The 23,891-nt window shown below is 41.5% G+C and overlaps 1 protein-coding gene across 3 annotated transcripts in view; it reads right to left on the bottom strand.

Moving 5' to 3' along the window:
- The window catches only part of SOCS5 (suppressor of cytokine signaling 5), a 48,556-nt gene extending 29,036 nt beyond the window's left edge, over nucleotides 1-19,520 (bottom strand). Inside the window, exon 1 of one of the 3 annotated variants that reach the window (XM_066546523.1) lies at nucleotides 19,426-19,520. The gene's annotated coding sequence lies outside the window, so the exon portion shown is untranslated. Of the gene's footprint in view, nucleotides 1-4,552; nucleotides 4,656-4,849; nucleotides 4,941-19,425 lie in introns of those variants that run through there. The other 2 variants (XM_066546522.1, XM_066546521.1) reach the window with 2 other exon arrangements.
- Between the last annotated feature and the right edge of the window lie 4,371 nt (nucleotides 19,521-23,891).

The raw sequence follows: 23,891 nt of genomic DNA, 5'->3' as shown, positions 1-23,891 counted from the left end.
GTATGAGTTAGTGCACTAGTGGATTGATTAAAATACCTCCTTCACAGATCCCAAGTATAAAACCTCCCCCAAACCAAAATTCATTATCAGGTACTTTTTCCACAAGTAAATCAGCCAGTAAATCAAACAGTGCTGCACATGTCTTGCTGCAAAACCAAAACCCCAGGGTACAGAGGCAAAGTATGTAGTTTGATATAAAAACAGATGTACCTAAGAAGATGAAATCCCAAGTATCAGAAGTTGGAGACATCTTGGAGATGGAAGTTTCCTGTTTAAGTTCTTTTCAAGAAACAGGGTCTACCCCATTAAACATGTTCACCCTTAACTAGGCAAGTTTCATGAATAAAATTAAATCAAACTGGCATAAGCACCACTGCAAGCTAAGTTTTGTTATTAGAGGCCAAAAAGTCTAAGAGATTATCTTGATCAATTTTCATCAGTTTTGATCAAGCCTAATTCATTCAACTGCAGTCCTTGAGTCTCTACTAGCCTAATGGGAATATTAGGTAGTAAGCCTCAGACATTTTTTATCCCAGAATTACAATTCTTAATCCTATGACTGACATTTGAGTCTTGAGCAATGAGGCCCAAGTTATTTTATTTGGGAGCCAGGCTGACCATTGAATTACTACTGGAATTCATTCTGCTGAGGAGGAAAAAAAAGGTATCAGATTTAGTATTGCAGAAAAATTATTTTTGATTGCTCCTACTCCAATTTTTAAGCAATACCTCAAATTTCACCTCTGTAAATGTGCTCCAGTCCAAAATCACTGAAGCACTTACAAACACCGTAAAAGTTTCTGCCTCTAACAAACTGGTGCTCACCATAGGTATTGCAATATGTATTGCATTACAATAGTATCTTAAGGAATGCTCCATGTGCCCACAACAGCAGTAAAATTATTTCTTGTAAAAACCTTGAGTTTATATAGAATAGTTATGTACGGCACTGAAATTGCTATTATTCTGCTGCAACAAAAAGAAAACCAAATTCCTGACTTATTTGACTCTTCAATTACTGTAAAGATTCAAACTTTCACAAGAAAGGAGCACTGGTTTAAATGCTTCAGTTGATAATGCAATACATAATCAAGTAGTCTCCACCTAGCCCTGAACACTCCGTATTCGGCTACATAAAGAAAATACTTTAGAGTCCTCAAGAAGTATTACTGATCTGGGCCAGCCTCCATCTCCCCCTCCTTCTTATCCCAATCTTCCATAGATAGGCTTTAAATGTTTTGCAGCTGTCCAACATTAAGGCTGAAGAATTCAACAACCACGGCACTATAAAAACACAGGGTGAAAAGCAACTATGTTCGGGACCTGTTACAGAGCTAGAAGAGGTTCCTGACTGCAAACTTCTTCAGCAAAATCTGGATAAGGTCCCGAGAGCAGATAAACCTGTAAAATTATTCCTTCTTCCTTCCAGATAATTCTTCAAGTGAGTGCCTACCATATAAACTAGTGCAGACTATGCATATCTGCATTGAGTTTTAGCCAACCTCTCTCACAGCCAAAAATATCAACCACCACCACTGCACACATTTTCTTACTGAGATTTTCAGAAGGTCTGCATAATCTTGTAACTACAAAGTTAGTGAGCCATTTCATATTTCCTGAAACTAAACTGCACATCAGATGATTCACCAATTAGTGTATTCATGAAGCTTTAAGAACCAATCAAAATTTCTTTTTTGTTGAAAAATTTAACAGAAATGTCCAGCTGTATGCATGGAAAGAGCATGTGGGCTCTTCTCCTTTATTTAAGTTAACTAACAGCTACGTTAGCTGGTGAAAAATATTCAGTGTGTCAAAGTTAATTTATCAAGCTGACAAAGTATAAGGGCTCCAGAAGGTATAGCATACATTTACTAAATTTTAAATACAACATTTTAACTAGATATAGCTCAAAGATTAAAATAAGCTGTCCAACAACCAAACCACACAAATACATATCACTCCAGGGCACTTCTTATTTAATGGAGCAATTGCATGCTTGTTTCAAACTAATGCATAGGTCAGCATATCAGAAAAGCTGATCATCCTTCAGACCTCAAACCCCATAAATCAAAATGTGTTTTTTTAAACTAGGTGGATATCTTTGGAAGACAGAGGGCTACTCAGTACAATGCAGGCCATGATCAGATGGAGGGGAGGCACTGCATGTTGCTCAACACAACCAAACCTTGTACCTCCCGGAAGCCTCTAGGCACAAACACCACAAGGTAAAACCAAGTGCTCATTTCCCCCTAAGGCTGAAACTAGGAAGCACAGCTCCTGGGAAAACAAGGCAAGGAAATCAGCCTAAAGTAGACAATTATTCAGGAATTACTTAACTAGCCAACCTATTCCAATACTTTGGAATAAAAATCAGTATTGTAGGAGTTTATGATGAAGCCTTTGCATCAAAAGTTTTTTCACCTACAAAGTAAAAAATGTACAATTTAGTAAACAAAAAGGTATTTACATTTGCTTTCACTATTTGCAACAATAAATAAAATATCACCAGTTTAACTAAATTTTAAGACTAGGCAAAATTACTGTATGGAAGTTACATGGAGTGACCTGAATCTATGAAGTATCTATCAAAAATTTAGCTATTTTGCAGGAAGCTATCATAGGATGAGGTGCTTTACAACTATTAATAAAAACCATCACTGTTGTTTGATTAGACTAAAATCCACCTCTAAGCATAATCAATGAGCCCCAAAAATGCTTGTTTTACCATCTTTGCTTATATGTCCATCATGGAAACATCTAATTTGAAGAATAGTCATCTCTCTAGAACCTTGCTGCAGAGTGACAGGTTTCACATGTTTCAAAGAAGATAAAAAAAAACCCCTTTCTTCTTCAACACAGTTGATTTCTAATCCATTGCATTTGCTCCCTCTTTCTTAGATGTACCTGCCATCATTAAAAGAGCAACAGAAGAGAAATTCTAGATATTCCTACAAGGACTAACTCAGCCATTTTTCCAATGCTCTCATACACATGAAGTCATGTCAAGCTACTGCTACCCAAATGTCTGAATTCACTGCCTGATTTGGATTGCTAATGCATCCTGAAAACCAGAGTAGAGGCAGGGCATTTAGACCAACTGGAAAATCAGAACAGATTTCATCCACTCAGTCCACCAGGTCACAAAATTGGTTTATTTTCTCTCTTTCTATATTTTGCTTTGGACTGACAATAATTCACTCTGCCAAACTTAGTCATGTACAAAAATGTAAAGAATTGAATCTGTTCTGACAGAAACTCTATTGCTAAGGCTATTGCTTCGAAATGAGGTCCATTTGAGTATCTTGGTTTACAGACTGACAACTGAATGAAGTAGGAGGTTGCTAACTTGGAAACTTGCCTCCTTTCAAATGTCTCACTGCAGCAAACTCATCAGCTGAGGATATTCAAGGTAACAGGGGTTATGCTCAGGCTGAGAGCTGCATGAGATCTTCAGCACAAGCTTCTCATGGCACAAACTTGCATGACACAAGGTCTTGAGGTGCATAGATCACACTTCAAAATTTCTATGGATGTAACATTACCAAACAATACTGGAATTAGCTCCAGTGAAAAAGCATCTTTGGTTTGGTGTGGTATGGCCAGAGATCACACCTCACAGAATGGGATATGGTGCCACATGATGAACAGCATAAAATGTATCGCTTACAATCAGAAACAGTGCAGGAAACCTCAACAAGCTTTATAGGAGAGGGAAAAAATAAAAGAGGGGAGGATTCTGTAAATATTCAGGGAATGGAAACAGACTATTGTACATGCTGGGTTCATAAGACCACATCACCAGATGATACACACCCCTGATGAAAAAAATATTCAGAGACAGAAATGTATTTCATGGGATTAAGCTCCTGTGATTCAGTGCAAGTATTGAAGTACAAAGTTAACAACAGCAGAAATAACTCGATTTACTGTTCCTACAATTCCAAGAAATCATTCACAACTTCGATTCAGATGCTTATAAGGACCACTTGCAAACTTTTATGAGCGCTCACGAGGGAACCCGGCCCGATGCCTAACGCACGCCGCTCCGCAGAAGGGGTTAACGGGAGGCTGGACGCCCTGAGGTCCCTTTAGTGGTCATTCTGCCAGGAGATTTCCATACGGACAAGCCGTGCGTGCAAACTCGGGCACAGGAGAGCGCCGAGCACCCCGCTGTTCCCGCACGGGCCCCACGATCGCCCCGGTCCCGACCCCGGGCAGCGCCGTCCGGCCGGGGCAGGTTCGATGCCCGCTCGCGGGGCTCCGCTCGAGCCCTCAGCGGGGCGGCCGGCACCGAACGGAGCCGCCCCCCCCGCACCGCTCCGCGCCTCCCCCGCCCCAGGCGCCCTTCTCCCGGCCGCGGCTACAGCCGAGTCCTCGCCGTCCCTTCCTCCGGCCCCCTCGGGCCGGGACAGGGCGGCAGCTCCCGCCTCCCTCCCGCAAGGAGCCGCGGCCTCGGCGAGCGGCAGCGGGGCCGCGGCCGCCGGGGGGCGAGCGGCGCAGGCAGGTCCCGCCCGCCCGCCGCGCCCGCGCCCCGACCGGAGGCAGCACCTACCGCTGCGCCGTCCCGGCGGGGGCAACGGCGCCTCAGCGCCGTCCCGGCGGGGGCAGCGCCCGTAGCATCCCCGGCCCGGGCCCGCCGCCGGTGCCGCTCCCGGAGCGACCGGACCGAGCCCCCTCCCTCCCTCCGCCCAATGTAAAATAGTTCACCGGGCCCCACAGCGGAGACACCGGGAGCGACACCTCGCCGGCCAATGAGAGCCGGCCTGGCCCCCCGCGGGGCCAATGGGAGCGGCGGGTTGGCGGGGGCGGGGCGTCGCCCAGCCAACCGGGGCACGGCGCTCGCACTGACCCGCTAGGCTGTCTCCGGTGGCCTCCATTGACCACCATCTTGGAGTCGGGCGCGATGCCCGCGCCGGGAATGGGCTGGCCGGCCGGCGGCCATCTTGGGTCCGGGCGGAGCCACGTGCGGGGGCGGGCAGCGGGGAAGGGGCGGCCAAGCGGAGCCCCCGCCCCGCCGGGAGCCGGAATTCCCCGCGACAGCCGGCGTCAGGGGCGGAACGGGAACGGCGGGGGGAACCTGGCTTCTCACAGCACGGCTCCTGAGGCGCCGGATGCTGCGCAGGCAGGGACCGCCCCGGTACTGCGCCTGCAGGCAGCAGGCGGCAGGCGGCTCCTTGCATGCTGCAGGAAGCAGCAAAAGCTTACGCGTAGAGGCCCTTGGAGACGCGTCGGTATTGTGAAAAATGCGTATTTTAGGATTGGCTTTTCGCAAATATTAAAATGAATATTATATGTGTTGTGTTAGAAAGTAATGCTGTATTAATTCTCATAAGTAGAGTGTTAAATATAGTTTTAGGTTATAACAAAATGTTAAGATAGAAACTATGCTGTGTAGGATACTTTTTTTAAAGAAAGGACTTGCAGCGAGATAGCAGCCGCAGGACGCCTAAATAGAATTTAATGCCCTCTTATCAGAAGAAACGAACTTTTTCCCGCCTCGAAGGCGCTGTTAGGATTCAAAGGAAGAAGTTGACGATGACCAGACAGAATCCTGTATTTGAATGGAATTTATGCATCATGTATGAGATGTATGATTATGCAGAAGGCTATTGCTTTTAAGGGTTAATCCTTTGTTAACGAGGGTCCTTTTTCGGGCTTGCGCTGCCCAGAAAAAGGTACCCGGACATCTGTAACTCTTTGTTTCTATTGTCTGATATTGTCCTAACTCAAATTGTCCAAATTATTATTACTCTAATTGTATTACTATTTTTATACCATTTTATTACTATTAAACTTTTAAAATTTTAAAAAACCAAGTGATTGGCGTTTTTACAGTATTGTTGGGAGTAATACCCCATTCAAAGCAGTTTCATCTCCCTTTCTTCGTGTAATGGAGAGCAAATCCATGGCTTGGCCTAAGTGCAGGTGAAGGAACATCCGATCATGTCAGCAAAGGAATCGCTCTCTGCTGCACCAGTGCAAAAAGACGGCTGCTATTCCAAGTAACAGAACATATCATATTTTCCTGTGTCTGGCAGACACACTGGGACACTACAGTGCAGAAGGTGGGCATTCATATGAGGAAGGATGCAGGGATGTCAGGCTCGGAGGGAAGGGTCCAGGGTTTACTCTACTGGGAGGCAGCAGCAAGCAGAGAATGGCAGGAGCTGGTTCTCTCGGCATCTTTCTCAGAGGCTTTTGGGGAGGACACAGCCTGTGTGCTAAACAAGCTTGCAGGTGGTGCTAAAGCAGGAACAGTGAGTGCTGAAGGACAGAGCTGCCATTTAAATGGATCTAGTCTGGCTGGGGAATGACCTGACAGGAAGCCTGTGAGACTCAGCAAGGATGAACACAAGGAAATTTGACAGGTCCTGCACTTGGGAATGAACAGGCCTCTGCAACAGGACAGGGTGGGCTGTGGGGCAGCTTTGCAGGAAAGGATGTGGGGTCTTGTTGGACAACACGTTGGCCATGAGCCAGCAGTGTCAGGCCAAGAGCATCCCAGGTCATACCACTGGACGCATAGCCCGTACGCCTCAGAAAGTGATTATTTATTTCTGCTCAGCTACTTGTGGAATAGTGCGTCCAGTTTGAGGTCGCAAAATGCAAGGAAAATCTCAACAAACTTAAACAAGTTCAGTGGAAGCCACCAAGTGCTCCAGGGGAAGGTGCAGCACTTGCCCTGTGAGCAGAATCTGAGGTAACCAGCCTGGACTGGCTTGAAGAAGAGACAACTTAAAATACTTCAGCATACAGAACACAGCCTAGCATATACATTACCAGCAAAAGCCCCCAAAGATGAAATAATACACTGTATAAGCAATTCTGCACCTTGGAAGATAATGAAAAATATAATGAAACATATATAATTGATGCTAGTTGCATTCAAAATGATACTGATGAGGCCAGTGTGTGAATTTACATTTCTAGAGCAGGGTAGCAGTCATGAAGGATTCATGTGCACCCTGCACAAATGCAGCTAAATTGCCACTTGGCAGCCCTACATAAACAGTGCAAGAAAGAATGTGCTAACACGTAGCAATTACAGGCAAAATAAATATAGAGCCAGCATAGGCAGGATCTGGTTAACAGTTCAACATGGGGAAATGTGCAAGTCCTGCCCCTGGGGAGCAGCAGCCCCAGGTGCCTGTACATGCAGGGGGCTGTCCCAGCAGCTTTGTGGGAAGGTCCTGGTGGGCACCAAGTTGAACACGAGCCAGCAACATGCCCTTGATGCAGGGAAGGATAACAGTATCCAGGGCTGCATGTTGCCAGGAGGTTGAGGGAGTTGATTCTGCTCCTCCCCTCAGCACTGGTGAGGCTGAACCTGCAAAGCTCCCCAGTACAAGGGAGATACAAAGCTACTGGAGAGAGTTCAACAGAGGGTTGCTAAGGTATTAGGGGATTGGAGCATCTCTCCTGTGAACAGGGGCTGGAGGAGATGGGGCTATTCCGGCTGGAGAAGAGAAGGCTTAGAAGAGGATCTTACTCAGGTGTATAAATACCTGAAGGGAGGAAGAGGATAAAGAGGATGAAGCCAAGGGTTAAACCACAACAGTCTTTTCTGCAGTTATCCAACACTGACTCCACTTGTGTAAAAGTTCTATAAGTCAGTTTTAACCTCTACTTATAGGCTGTTTCACTTTTTAATTAATTCTGTAGCAAATGGTAACATTTTCATTACCAGTATGCAGTAAAAATTTTTATGGTAGATACTTAAAATTTATCAGAAGTATAAAGTTTTAGTAACATAAACCCTCAGATTTGCTATATCTCTTTATATTTCTAGAGCGTGTCCTCTTGATGTTACCATTTTTGTCAGGATTAAGGGTCAGCCAACAGTTTTCATCTAATGAAAACACCTGCCATTCTGGCCTGCTACTAGGGCAAAGAACTTACAACTGGCTGGAGAGAAATAATCAACTGCTTTGTTTCATTTTAAAGATCTGATGATAGGATGGAGGAAAAGAAAGGAAATAGGCTACTACATGCTATAAACAAGAAGAAAAATTCCTAATACCATTCCTAATACAGCCTAGCAGAGCTAGGCTGTGGGCAGAGCTCAGCAGGATGGAGACTGTGCAGCTGGTGGTTATCATGCCCTGACCCACACAGCTGTAGGACATACTTTGATTTTGTGAGGGAGCATTGATGCAAGGCACCAGCTCTGAGCCCTCAAAACATGATGGAACTTGCTGTGGCTGTTCTGTACTACTGTGTAGGGCATCTGAAGAGATCTGTCAGTAAGACTAGGAAGGATATGAGAAAGCCATGGACTCTGCTCTCCAAACTATGAGGCTGCAATGAGCCTATTGGAAGAAATCAGATCACCTCCTTTCTCAGGGTGTGCACACACGCTTGAATGAAAAGCAATTCCCTGGGGAAATTTCTGGGCAACCCCCTCTTTGATGAGGCAATTAATTTTCCTGATGGAGGGCAATGATCTGTGCATTGTAGGAGGACAAGGGGATGCTGTGAGGAAACACCACTTGGAAGAAGGTGATCAGAGGCTGGAAACTGAGCTGGCTGCTACCTCCCACATTGGCTTGCTTTCATCTTTCAGTGTTTATTTCCCAGGCATGCCGCCAGCCCGGGGTGTGCGCTGCCAACAATGCAGCGCTGCGGGGCATGCTGTGCACAGTGCCCTCAGTCTGCCACTCCTGGGTGACACTGCCCACTTGCTGTGCTATGGGCCACCGTGCTTGCTTCACCAGCCCCGAGCTGCCACATTAACCATGTTTCCTTAGCCCAAATCTGCTGGATTGTTGCTGCTCCGTGTGTCCCTGGCTGATTCTGGCTTCTGTGTTGCAAATTGTCTGACCCTGGCAACCTCTGCAGCTCTGGCCCCAAGCACTCTCTCCCACTTTCTTGTCCAGAGTTTATCCTCTCTTCAGCCTAGAGCAATTCTGAGAAAGCAAATGCAGGCATAGATCTTATGATGATCTTAAATAAAACTTTTTCATTCCAGATGGAACATATTAAATTTGATGAAGTAGTCAACGTACATGTTCTCCCCTCACTCCTAACAGCCACATACCAAACCTCAGTGTCAGGGGTTGTAAAACTGAATTGGAGATCAGCAAGGCAAAAGAGCACTTTTCAATTCTGGCTGATGTGGCAAGCAGCCTTCTCTGCAGACCCACCATCTGTGCCCAGAAATCTGTGTGTGTCTGTGGAACTGAGGTGCAGCTACAGTGGTAGGAATTTCCTGTGCTAGTGTACTTTTTCTAGGCCATGGTGACACACCAAGCCAGAGGATTGCCCATGGGAATCAGGGCAGTCATCATCAGTGTGAGTACTTGATGCTGCCTCCTTACTTCCAGTCTTTTTCCATTCAAAGTGAGATGAATATTATTCTCTCCTTCAGCCAGGCAGAGAAGACTAATTAGTGATGGAAAACCTAATATAACAGCAAGGAAAGAGAGGAGGAGTAAAACAATAAGCACTTTCATTATCCTGCTGAGGAAATCTTGGTGTCTGTGGATAAATCCTGTCAGCAAAGGATACCTTGAAGCAAAAGGCTGATGAGCATGTACTAGATAAACCACAAGATTTGGCAAGAGGGACTTGCAATAGAGACAGAGATTTCTGCAAAGCAAAAGTGGACAATCCTGGGAAAGGTAGAGCAAATGCAGGGTCTTGTCTGGTGTCTAATCTAAAATAATCCCAACATGGCACAGCTTCAGGATTAAGAATGGAGGAACCCTCATCAGCAGGCCAGCCTGCTGGGCACCTTCACCTACCAAGTGCTGCCCTGCTTTGCCCTCACTGACCTCTGGCAGCTTTGCTTACATGTAAAATCAGTCACAGCTTGGTGATCTGTTTGTTCACAAGCAGACTCATGTTAATTTTACAGGACCAGAAGTTCTATCTTGCCTAAATAAATAGAAGGCAAGGTTGCACTTAAGAATGCAAGAACCTCAGGTATCAGAAGAAAAACAGATTTTTGAAATGTTGTTTTGAACATCCAGCACACCTGCCCTTGCCCGGGACTGCCCTTCAAAGAAAAGGCAAGGCCAGTAAAGTGACTGGACTAAGCTGGACAATATAAATCCAAGTTTTTTAATCTGGGCTAACTGAACATGACTAGAAATAGAGGGGCATGAAATATGGATACCCCAGTATAATCACTGTGGTGGAGGAAGAGCTCAGAAGGGGCTGGTTACTTGCTTTCCAGTCCTTTGCTCTCCTCTGCCTCCTCCACTGCAGCTGAGCTGGGGAAAAGACCTAGAAGTCTTTCTGATGTTTTTGGAAGCTGAGTCATTTGGGTGGATGAAATAAGAACATCTATGATGCTCCTTTCTCCATTGTTCTGTACTTTGAATAAGCATCGACATCAAAGCTGAAACATCAACTTTCTGATTTGGTTGCAGGTTCCCCACTTTGCATGGGCGTTAATAGTGACTCCTCCTGCCAGAAAAAGGACAGCCAGGCTCCAGGACAGCTTCAGGCAGGCACAACACATGCAGTGACACTCAAAAGTTCTCTGACATGTCCAAGCACCACCCAAGACTGTAGTATGCATTCTTCATCTTTCTTTTACTGAGTAATACAAAGCAACTGCTAGAACCAGTCCCTAGCCTACCCTCTTTTGCTTGTTTGTTTGTTCATTAAGTAACTTCCAATCATCCCAAGAGTTTAGAAGTCTGTTCTTGCAGGTGCAAGAAAGGTATAATTTTAAAATATTTTCCTTTGAAATGGATTTATTTGTGATCTAATCTGGTGCTTTGTTACTACTTCATGAATTGGCATACTTTTGTCACCAGTAAAGAGTATCTACCATGGTCTTAAAATGACAGGGTCTGAAGGTTTTGAGAGGGAGCTCGACCATTTGCAGAAAATCAGTGCTTAGCATTTTCTGAAAACCAGGTCCATCTTCAAGGTATTTCAAACCGAATACATAAAAGCAAAGAAACCTCAAACCATTAGTTACTTTTGAAAATTTTAGCCAGGGAACATTTTTTTTTTTAGTGCTGGTTGTGGAATCATTAATTATCATTGCACAGAATGTAATAACAAAGCAGAGCTCCCCAGTGGATGAAAGCAAACCACTTCTCTTCTAGCTTTTCTTTTTTTTTTTTTTTTTTTTACAGCAATAATAAAACACATTATTATGCACTTCCAACCATGAATGTTCTCCAAAGCAATTTGATATTAAACTCCAAATCATCTGACTGGATGAGTTTTTACAGATTGTTACAGCAGAGCAAGCCAGGAATGTTATTAGAGTGCTTGAGGCACAGTGCTATTTCACAGAAAATGAGGAACAATTAAAAATTTAGAGAGTCCCAAAGTTCCTTTTCTCAAAGGGGATTTGTGGTACTGCTGAGATTACAGCCATTCCTATTCAAGCAGCTGCATTCCCGAGGAGACCTTGGTTTGTGCCTGTTTAGTCTGAAGGATCTGGTTTATTTCACCGGGGCAGAATACTAATGTGAGCTGGTGGTTCTGTTCTCTGCACTTGTTTCATTTTCCTTCCTTTCTTCAGCAACAATCCATTTGCACAATTTTTCAGGCTACAGCAACAGTAGGAGGAGGTTGGGTTGAAGCCTAATTAACACTACCCAGATGCATGCCAGGCTTGTATTTTCGGTGCTTTGTCCCTCTGACTGTCCACTGTACTGCAGGATTGGCAGGCCATGCCTTCCATGATTCAACATGGAAGACTGGTTTTCAGCACTTGTAAGAGCAATTTTAATCTGCAGAAATCGCCATTAGTTGGAGAGAGGTGAAGCAAAATTGTGTGCGACACCTGACACCAGCATCAACAGGGCTGCGTTACACCAACCAAGGTTTTTTACCGAACAACCTACAAAATAGCTCTAAAAAATCTCTTTGTTCTCCAGGTCACTTGATTGTCAGCATAATTTGAGTATAAATCAAAGCAGCTGCACAGTCCCCAAGAATATCTGTGCAGGCTGTATTCTTCTGAGGCAGTGTCTACCACAGGGTAGTTTGGGAGACATTCTGGTTGGTGGCTTCATTCCACTTGGAGATTTCCGCACTTTCAGCAAAGAAGTTTTGAACAACTTCTGTGTTTTCAAAGCACTGAACATCAGCAATATAGGATTTAGGATTTAGCTATTTTACTTTCATAAAAATCTGATGATAATCAGTAATGGTTGGTGTTAGCAGCTACTAATGTGATTTCTGAAGGCAGCTAAACACTCCCAAGCACCTCAATAAGGCCAGCAGCACTATGGTGATCCCCAGGTAGCCCAGGCTGTCTGAGGAGGAGTGAAACGGGCTAGGTTGGAAATGAAGAGGGACAAAATTCAAGACAATAGATAAATTGAAGAAATTGGGAAAGTTTCAAATGTGAATATTAAACCTAGAAGGGAATTAGATTGTCATAAATGTGCTATAGTTTGAAAATATTTCATGATTGTTTGCCTTATTTTTTAAATGAGGGAAAACTTTTATTACATGTTCAGCTAACTAAATAGTAGCTAATAACCTTCTAAAGTAGTTTTTGAATCTTTGTCTCCTAGGTTAGAACAGAATATATTTATTAGCCTACCTACCTCGCCATTGGCACTAAGAGAGCACAGGTTTAGTTTAGGCGAGTTACCTGGTGATAGAGCCAGGTAAGACAACTCCTGGCTCTCCTGCCTCACACACCCCCACACACACAGACCCAGAGCGCTTTGCCAATGTCACTAGCAATGCACTGAGCACATCTGTCAAGCACAGTGCTCTTCCCAAGCCTGCACAGCTGGGCACTGATACACCTCCACTGGAGCTGGCCTTGCTCTTCCACCTCCGTGTCACCCTGTTCTGGTGCAGTGACAAAGAAAACAGTGAGCTTTGGGGCACTGTTGTTGTTTCCCACAGGCATACTACATTGTTGGGGATCTTTTCCAGATGCCATTTTGGACTTCAAATGGGTTCTTGGGATTGACTTTTGTTAAGTCACCCAGGTTGCAAGATGGGAACAATAAACTGCATTTCTCATCAGACTTTCACCAAGTAATTCTGAGAGTGCCACAGTTCATTGCCAGCTACACAGACCATTCCTGCATCTAGGATGGAGCCTGCAGTGTCTATCAGAACCAACATGGACTCCAGAAACAGAGTCACAGACATGTCTGAGAAAGCCAGCAGCAAGTTATGGTTGTTTTCAAGCCTCTTCTGAGGTGAGAGGAGGCCTCAGGGAAACATCTCAAAGTGTGAAACCATGACCAGATTAAAGGAGATTTAAAGCACAGATTAAAAGGAGCCCTTATTAGAGAACACATTAGAACTAGTAGGACAACCAGAACATTTTCTCAGGATGTGCTCAGAACCACACAGGAATCGTTTCAAAGAGCAGTGGCTCATGACTGAAAGAGACAGTTTAAAGTGTTTTTGGAGATCATATGTCTCTCATCTTTACCACAGGTTTAGCCTTGCATGGGCAAACAGTCCAATTCCAGCACAAGGGGCGTCTCATTTATTACTAAATGATGCTATTTAAGTGTTGGCAGTTTGAAGCAAGGGTGCAATGCTAGATTTTTATGCTGTTAACCCTCTTCAGCATTTTTGGGATGAAAGCCCATTGAGTTAACCTCCACACAGTGGCTGGGTGAGAGCAGAGCTTATGGTCAAATACTACTGGTTCCAGTGCTTATTTACCTAAGTGATTGTAGTGTCTCCAGTCAGGCTATTTCCATTGATAAAGACCATTCTTGTGGTAAAGGAATGTACTAGTAGGGTTTTTTTGGTTGTTTTTGACTGACAAGTAAATGGACTTTCCCTAAAGTACATTTCCCTATCCCTAAAGTACAGGTAGCTGTATGACTAGAACAAGATTTACTTGAAGAAACTCAAACATTCATATTGAACTTGCCTTAAAATTTAAATGTCAGAGTTTCCTATCTTTGAAATATCTAACTCCCACTGATTCCAGTGAAATAGATAATAATTACCCTTGAGGATTTGAACCTGGAGCATAACAGAAGGCAAAATATAACTCACAGAAATAATAGAAAAATAATTATATTGTAAAAATAACTTGTAGTGCAGTTGCAGTGAATAATCTGCACTTGGATATTTATTTTAAAGGAATTTCAAGATTTATAAATCTGGTTCTACAGTGTTTTAGAATTCAAATCTGAGATAGACCATGTTTATTTTCAATGTCACAAATGTATGAATTTAATTTAAAGTGGTTCAGCCTACAAGAATGAGTATGACTTTCTTGACAGGCTCTATTTTCTCGTATATGTATTTGATAATGTAAGCTACAGTCACTCTGTTCTGCCTGTGTAAAGACTGTACCTCTGCAAAATTCCAAAAGCTCTCAAACCAGTGTGCTAGAGATAACAAGCTATATTGACTGTTATAAGAACAAGATATGTATTGAGCTTTGATGTTAGCTATCACCCGTGGGAAACATTACTAGAAATTGGCAACAGTCAGCATTTAACTTTGTGTGACAGAAAATGTAAGCTATGAGGTTAGTCCTAAAATCCAAGTGATTTTGGTCAAGGAAGTCAAGTTTTCAATTTAAGCACAAACCACTGTAATTACAAACAGTCAGTTTGTACCTGCAGACAGACAATGAACTGTCTGATTGCCCAAACAACACTTAACACTTCTGGTGTGCTTTCGAGTGAGATGCTTTTCGGTGTTCTGAATCTAGATACGCTTACCTTGGACTCAGTAGAACATAACAGATTTTCAGATACCTTGTGGTCTCACTTTGTGAAATTAAAACATTCAGGTAGCTTTCCACTCTTCATCATCTGTATTATATCACTTATCAACCAACTGAAGGCTCTATATTTTAATCCTTGGAAAGACTGCTACACCTCATATTCCTTAGAATCTCCCTAGGCCACTCAAGTAAAATTTGGACAGTACATCTGAGCTTCTCATTCAGAACTGGACCTGAGTCCATCATTCCCTGGGCTTGGCCTCTGCTTTTTGAGAGAAAATTACTGTAGTGCCATCTAGTGCTACTCTGCTGATCCTTGTGTTCGCTGTATAGTTTCCAAGGACATTGCTCTGGATTCAATGCTTCTATCTCTAAACACTCTGAAACCTTGAAAATGCAGTTACCTTTCTTGGCAATATTAGCCATTTTTTCTCAGGCAAGTCATCATACAGATTATATACATTTCTATAACAGACTTTGCAGCAATGCATTAAAATTGGTTTTGAACAGTGTGACAGTATGGAGCTGGAGATTATCTTGCAAAGAGCATGTGTTCCCATATCTTCAAAATGTGCAACTTTTAAAAATAGGAATGCAGAAATTGCTCTGGAAAGTATGCCTATAGAAGGGAAGGAATCCTTGTTTCAGGGACGATTTGAAGCATCAAGCCCAGCCCAGCTGGTGAAGAAACTATTCTTTTCCCTGTATATGTGGGGTGCTATATCTGTTGAAAAACTCACAGGGATTGTCACAGAAGAAGAAGACTTCCAAGACATTCTGTGCAATTCTGTTCACTAAAATGTACTTGGTTCATGAAGCAATTCTCCCTATTAACCCATCCAGGTCTCCTACATTCCAAGACTAGGAGGACTAGAGGATTTTGGTATGGATATGGGACAGTTGCCCTAACTGTAGTTGAAAACCAATTACCCAAAAGGCAGCATCTGGCTGTCCACAGCCTGAAGCAGTGTGCCTTAAGACACCTAGTGCCCTATTTTTGAACTGTTTTTAAAGTATTCCTACAAAGACAGCCCCAGTGAGAAACCAATTGGAAGCAAGCACCTGGGGGCTTGTGAAGATCCTGCTGGGTTCCTGTCGACATCTGCAGAAGTTTTTGAATCTGACCTCAAGACACCTTGAGGTCAAGTAAACCTGCTTTGCTAAAAGTGACTGATTTTATGAGCTGTGGTACAGTGTGACCTGTGGCCTGTGTGATTAAAAAAAGTAGCTGCTGTTGCCAGATGTTCCACATGTCTCCCCTGACCTCTTATTTAAAGTGCTGGCAGCAGCTACCCACCAGCAGTCCAGCTCCCAGGGGGCCAAATGACTATTTCTGTTTTCTTGAAGAGCTCTAATCTTGACACATTTATCTGAAGTAGTTTGAGGCCATGCCCATGATAACAGCTGGGGGGTAAATAATTTCAGGTATGTAACAGGTTCCACTTAGATCAGTAAACTCTATTCTATGATTTCTTTCATCTCACAATCATTATAAAGTTCAAGAACTATATTGGGCTTGCTCTTGAAAAGTCCTACCGACACTCCCAGCATTTGCCTTTTCATCACACCTTCAATATGGATCTAAAATTAGACTCTGTTCCTGAAATGAATATATTGCTCTTCAATATACAAGCTGCAAATTGAACAACAAATTCTTGTCTCAGCATGGAATTAACTTGAGGTAAGATACAAAGTTTTATGTTTTGCCACATCTAAGATAATAAAGTAAATGACAGAAATTATTTTCCATGTCAGCTTGAAACTTACAGCAGTTTACTGGCTCACAGAGCAAACTTAGCCTGAGAGAGGAACCACAGGTAAGATACTAAAATAGGCAAGAGAGGGAAGCTTATAAAACTTTAAATGAATATTTACAAGAATTTAACCCAACCTACAAATCTAGAAGCATTATCACTTTTTTTTAAACTTAGGAATAGGCACAAACTTCCACATACTTGATATAAATGTCTAGACCTTATTTTGTTTGACTGAATTCATGTCTATTTAATAAGCAGAATGGTGCCAACAATTTTATAGAGAGCTCCACATGGTTCTTTTTCCTCTGGAATGTCTCCAAGCAAGTCACACTCTTAAAAATATTTGGCCCTCATCCTGTAAAGCCTTGTGTATGTGTCAAGTTTTACATGCTGTGAAGAGCCTCATTGATTTAAAAAGAGTTAGTCACTAAGTAAAATGTTAAGCCTCTGTACAAATTTCACCAAGTTGAGAACTTTTGTTTTATGTGTTCTCAAGCTTCCTTTTGGAAGAGCCTCTACTGTCCATTGCTCCATTTTTCTGTATCCAGCACTTTCTATAGCTGTTCTAGTATTACTCCAGCCCAAATTTGCTAGAACATTTCACAAGATCCTGCAAGCTGTGGAAGAGGAAACTGCAAGTAGGAAACTTATCTAGTCTGTATTTTTCACAGATCAAGAGTGCAATTCATGATCCTTTGAGCACTATTAATATATTTTTGTGAGTTAGTGACAGATAGAATTTGATCCAAAGAATTTTTTTAAATCCACTCAGCAGGATGCCCCCTGCTCCCCACCATGAATGCCAATAACTTTAATTTAAAAAAAAAGTTTCTAGTGCTGTTCCTGAAAAAAAATTCAAATGTGACTTAAGAATGACATGGTATAGTACCATCTTCCTGAGTTCACAGAAGATTATTCCAGAGTCTCTGCTGCTGCCCAACACCTTCTCGAACTGCAAAGGGGTACAAAAACCTTATGTGAGAAGACACTTTTCAGATTTTGCCTTGTAAGTCCTACAGAATGACAGCAAACCTAACATCTTCCTGAAGTCTTTGAGGTGACAGTATAAGCTATTTCAGAGGTGTTCACTGTCTATCTTGGACCATGCTTAAGTTAGAAAACTGAAAGCAGTGATTTATAATTACCATCTGACTGCCATCCATTTGGAACATATCACAGGAACTGTGGGAAAGACTGATACAGTTTAATTTAGGGACATTCTTACTGACTTTTACTTTCCATTCTATGTTAGCTCTGATAAGAGTTTCAATTTTAAGACTGTGCTAAATATGTCTTAGCAGTAAAATATGCCAAGAGTGAGAATGAGCTATCTAAATTTTACTCTTTTGTAAAGGTCAGGATTACACTCCCATTCTATCTAGAAAACATTTCACACATTTTGTGAGCACAGTGTATTAAACAAAATTGAGCTGATTGACAGTGGCACAGCTTGAGACAGTACACAAGTGTCTCATTAATTTAAAATGTCAGATAGATGTTCTGCTCTGGTATACTTCAAACAGGGTAAGAGATTTAGATATAACAGGTGTAGATCACTTTTCCACTTACTCCACAAGCAGTAGGTATAACTTAGGAAACAATATAGAAACAGAAAGCTTTAAATACAAGTACTTCCTTCCCCTAGGAGTTGTACAGGGGAGCCAACACATGTGACTTCTGAAGATTCAGTGAAATCTGGCTTCACCTTTTTCCTGCATATCATGGGATGTTTGTCATATGAAGTTCTCCTCTCTGATACTGTTCTGACTGCTAAACCTTTAACCTTGATTTCTGTCTGAAGGACTTTTTCTTGTCTGCTTTCTTTTGCATGGTTTGTTTTGTTGGTGGGTTGGTTGGTGATTCTTTTGTTTTGTTTTGGCTTTGGTTTTGATTTTGTTTTTTGGGTTTGTTTTTTTTTTATTACCCTTTGCTGCTTTTACCTGTGGGACTGAACTGGTCTAATTTGTCCTTTCTTTCATGGATGATCCTGAACATGGTACCAAGCAAAAACAGAGTAGGGAACCAACCACTGCTCCAATACAAGTCCTTTCCAGAGTCCTGTGTGAATAAATGATCTCTCGACTCAACCTGATGCAGGAAGATAACAAACCATCTACTGCTATATTAAGCATGTATTTCATAAACAAGAGTCACATAAAGGGTGTGTGCACATGAGCATGAAGAGAGAGGTCAAAACCCTGTTCTAGAAGATATTGTTGTTGGGTGTTAGAAGTTGATGCAGCAAGACTTGGAGTTTACAAAGGTGAAGAAAGGAAGGAGCAACAGTGTAGGAAGAGAGCTGGGGAGGGGAGGGTGTGAGTAAAAACCAGGATGCACAGGAAGAGTGAAAAGTGGGTGAATGAACTAAAAGAGAAGCAGCAAACAGCAATGGGCTGGCAAATGGAGGCTGATGCAGAAATAGCAGAAGCCAAATTTTGGAGTTCAGGATTGTGGGTTGTGTCCAGAAGAACAAGATGCCTTCCAGCTGTTGCTGTGAATCTCTAGGCAATGGGAGAAAAGAAAGCATTTCAGCCCTATGGCTTTTACTCCCTGATCTCAGCCTGAGATGGATGCTTTGAGGAAGAACTAGGTTTTAAAATGCTGAGTGAGACAGAAAGAAACAAGGGAAGGTGAGATAGGAGTCAGGCATCAATGTGACTTGTGATTTTATTTCAGGCTGCTTGCCAACACGTTTTATTTATTTTTCTGGTTACTATTGGATAATATAAAAATGTGTGTCAAGTTATGCCCTGTCAAAGGTGATCAGAAGGCTTTCAGTCCTTAGCAGGGAAAAGGTTCTGCCACACCCCAGGTTAAACATTTCATAGGGCCAAGGGCTGTGCAGAATTCAGCTGGAGCTGTGTGGGCTGGAGGTGGTCCCTGGTAAAGATACCAGATAAACGTGAGAGCAAACTGGAAACTGAGCTGTGAAGAAGCCTGTAAATGTCAATGTCATCTGTAGCATAACATCACACTGAAATAAAATACATTTATAATTTACTCTTCCAGCATTAAGAAAGATTCAGATACCTTGATGCCCTTGAGTATGGCAGGTCAGTTCCTGGGATCCTCTTCCCAGCTGTGCTGATCTTCCAGTGGGAGGGAGGCTGTGTGAACGGCACTGAGACCCTGACTTGTAGTTGTGAAGGCAGCAGGGAGTCCATTTCAAACTGTCTCACCCCAGATATCTTCTTTATTCCTTATTTCAGCACCTTTAAGAGTGAAGAGGAAATTGGTGAATGCACACTGGATCCTGTCACTGAGCTTCAGGTCTCAGGTGTGAAGGTGCTGCAGCATCCATCTCCCTAAGGCTTGGGGTCCTCCATCAGCCTCCACTGCTAGAGCAGGAGACTTCCAGAGCCAGCACTGCAAAGCCAGCCTCTGGAGCAAAGGAGGGATGGAGAGAGTTATTTCACCCCTTCTCTGTTCCCTGTTGTAAAGTAACAGTGCATGGGCAAGTCGTTTTCATAAATCACTACAGATTAGCTGGTATTTAATAGGAGTTGCTGGTTTTGCTTTCAAAAGAACTGACATGTTGCAGGATTGTCAGCTCTGGAGCCAATCTCTCACAAAGATATCCCATTTCACATTGCTGACTAACACACCCGTCTCTCAGTGGCACTGTTTCTTATCCCTTCTGTTTAACAGTCAGATTGATTTTCATTCTTTATTGCCATTTCTTTAGTTTTACACAGTTCACTGCTGTAAATCCAAATAATCTCCATCTGGAATATCACTTTGGCTCTCTTTTTTCATATTACTGGGAACTCAGTTTTGTCAGTGTTTCAGTTTAACTCTGCCTTTTTTTTTCTTTTTTTTTTCCCCCAATTTTGGTAGTGAGTTGCTGGAAGGCTATTAGATGAGTTTCTTGGTGGATTGCATTAGCTTCTCATTCTGATTTAAAGGTACCAAATGCTAAAAGTTAACAGATTATGTCACAGCAGAGATAATTTTTTTTTCAAAAAACAGGAATAATGCTTGTAATGGATTCCTTTTTTGTCCTCCCAATACTTGCTGTATATTTGTGATGGACAGTATCAAGATAGCAAGTTTATATATGAACTTTCACAACTGTGCATTTGTTTTCTGAAGTCTCTGTAACTCCTTCATGATATTGGAATGCCTTTCACCCTGCTCCAGTATTTATACAGCTTCATGTCTCAATAAGTTTAAATTTTATTTTTTTTTAATAGTGATAATGTGGATTTCTATATAACTTCACTTGTCTTTCCATAAGATCATTTTCTTTCTATTATTCTTTTCCCTTACAAATGTAAGCAGTATCTTAGAACAGACTTACCTCTTTACCAAGAGTTCAATTAAAATCATCTAAAGGTTCCTCTTTATGATTTCTGCACTTGCAGAGCAGAAAGTAATGAACTAATTCAGGACAAGGCTCTGTCCTCTTTTTCACAGTAGATCCAGAAATCCCTGCTGACTGGTCTGGAGTTGTAATGCCTTAGTTAACATAAGAACAAAATTTTTCCTTTAATGTGTAGCCAGCAGCACAGTTCTCATATTGTCAGGAGGGTGTTAATTCCTAGTAGTGTTTAAACTTTGCTTTCAGAATGGTTACAAAATTATCAGATCTTTTTAAAGTGTGGTCTGAATTTACATTGATAAATTTAGGTGTTTTCACAGAATTACAGCAGAAATCCATTACATCATAAAATAAAGACAATTGATTTTTTTAAATTTTCCCTCCAAATTTGAATGAATTTGAAATCTCTTTGACTGCCTTGGCCATCCTTTTCCACAGTACACGTTTAGGGTGCTATTGAAGCAAGTTGACACCTACTGGTGCAGCAATCAAACTCTCTCTAAATATGAGGGATTGGCTGTAGATGTCTCTTAAACATTTTCCCCTTCCTTGGGCCTAACATTTGGCAGATTCATAATCTGTTCAAGGCCCTTTCTGTAACATGGCTGAAATGTGTTTTACAATTAACTGAGCCAAGAAAAGGGCACAGAAATTATTCTTCTTACTTTCTGTTCATTTAGCACTGCTGTGTGATTTGAGATTTTCTGACAGAAAAAAATACTTGGTTTGCTGATGTGACTTCTATGATCTGAAGTAAATATTGTCAAAATTGAACAGTTTGAAAAAGAGTTTTCAGTCTTTTTGAATTTTTAATAGTCTACTCTTATCCAACTCTGTAGATTTCATTCTAGGCTTCTGCATGTAAGTTAAAAAAATCCTGTCCCAATAAATGGAGCTTCTCTTCACTAAGAGGGACACTGAGAGAGTACTTCCCACTCCACACAGGTAAACTCCCTTCTCTTCTGGGGCCAGAGCCCTTGGGTTTACCTTGAGGGTTTCAGGGAAACTGGAGAAGGCTGGCCTGTGGATCCCTTGGCATTTGCCATTTCAAAAGCCAGGCTGGGTATCTTTCTACTGGAAGTGGTGGGCTTGATTAGTGAAATCCAGCTGCCCCTACCATGCCAGAATAAGACAAGATGACCTGCAATGACTCTTTCTGGCTGCAGGGCTTATGAAGAAATGAAGTGATTAAGGGACATACAGAAAAAGCCCACGTTCTTGAGGAGTCCTCCTGCACAGGAGGAACAGTAAATATGTTCATGTGCACAAAAAGCAGAGTTAGAGAGGCTTAAAGGATCTTCAAATTATTTCCCAAGATCTTAAAACTTTGCTTTCTATTTTTTAGGTAAAGGTTTTTCATAGAATTGGTCTATAATTTGAACACATGTGACAACTTTTATTATTTTTAAGTAGTAATTACCTTCTGCTCCTGACAGAGCAGTACTGGCACAGCACTGTAACAGCACTGACACTGCCTGCAGGAGTCCCATGTGCCACTCACTCTGCCACAACACATTTTTCTACCTCTGGAATGCTTTTCAATTCTTATTGACTGCTCTCATCTACAGTGGAGAGACAGTGAAAAAAGTTGTGGGTTCTCCTATCATATTTTGCTTCCTAGAAAGACTTATTGCTTTTGTTGAGATATTTATGAAAACTTATTAAATTTGGCTTAGAAAACATATGAGTTGCATTATTGTTTCAAGAGTTGCAATGATTTAAAGAAAGTATCTTATTATAGCTCCTAGGCTCTGAAGAAGCATAAGTTTTCCATAAAATAATGCTTTATTTTTCAAAAAGAGTTGGTTTTACTCCACAGGCCAAAAGCTAAGACATTTGAGAATGTGAAAATCTTTTTCTATTTTCATTGGAAAAGAGTTCCCCTTTCTCATGATATATGATCTTACAGCTTTGTAAGGTGATATTAGCCTCCATTATTGCTAACATTTATTTTGGAGAAAAAGTCAGCAGGGAGGACTATGGGGCTTAGCAAGAGAGTAGAGACCATTGTAACTACATTCATTGTCCTGGCATTTCTAATATTTCTTCAAATAAATTCATCTTAGTGTTACAGATCCATTACAGTTAAATGCCAGTCAGCTTTACAGTGTTGTAATGTGGTTTTAGGATTTAGAATGACATCATATTAAATTGTTTCTCAGACCACTGTATTTTTTCAAAATAAAGTTCATTGTTAAGATAATTATTTACCTTGTCTCTCCTTACAGATTTGCCTTTTTTTAATAACAATGCTGCCTCCACACTTTTCAGGGCCATGCATGGGGCTGGGCATCTCAGCTGCAGCCCCAGACTTGTTTAAAGGTTAGTGTGAAAAAAAGGAAATTCTGGAATGAAGTGAAAACAATTAAATGGAAGGAATTAACTGAAGTGCAGTGAAATGAACAGAAATGTAATGAAACTGTACTCATGGAAATCTTGAGATATCATTTGCTTTCATACAAATAAAGAATTTTCATAAAAGGAAATTAAATGAGAAATTAATAAATGAAATAAAAAGAGAGGAAAGGAAATAGAATGTAATTAAATGAAAATGACAAAAAAGAAAATTCTGAAATGAAAACAATTAAACACAATGGAATGGATGGAAATTTAGTGAAATGACCCAAACCTTTATGAAATCATAATTATGAAAATCTCAAAATTTCATGGTTTTTTTCATAAAAATTCTTCATTTCATGAAAGGAAATGAGATGAGAAAAGAAGGAATTAATTGAAATGAAAAGACAGGAGAGAAAATGGAATGGAATGGAATGGAATGGAATGGAATGGAATGGAATGGAAATGGGGAAAAAAGGAAAATTCTTAGAAGTTTTTTTTAATGGAATGGAATGAAGTGCAGTGTAATAACCCTAACCTTAATGAAATTATACTCATTAAAATCTTGAGATTTCATTTCATGAAAGAAAATGAAATGAAAAATTTTAATTTCATGTAAGGAAATAAAAGGAGAAATCAAGGAATGAAGTGTAATGAAAAGGCAGGAAAGGAAATTGAATGAAAAAAATGAAACTGAAAAAGAAGAAAATTCTTAGGAAAAATTATAGGAATGGAATGGAATGAACCTAAAGTTAGTAAAAGTATACTCATGGAAATCTCAAGATTTCATTTCCTTTCATGAAATGAAAATTCTTTATGAAATGAGAAATCAAGGAAT

Source organism: Molothrus aeneus, chromosome 3 (genome assembly GCF_037042795.1).
Source record: "Molothrus aeneus isolate 106 chromosome 3, BPBGC_Maene_1.0, whole genome shotgun sequence".
NCBI lineage: Eukaryota > Metazoa > Chordata > Aves > Passeriformes > Icteridae > Molothrus > Molothrus aeneus.
Note: the sequence above shows the minus strand (reverse complement) of the source record. Positions and strands in the feature narration are given on the sequence as shown.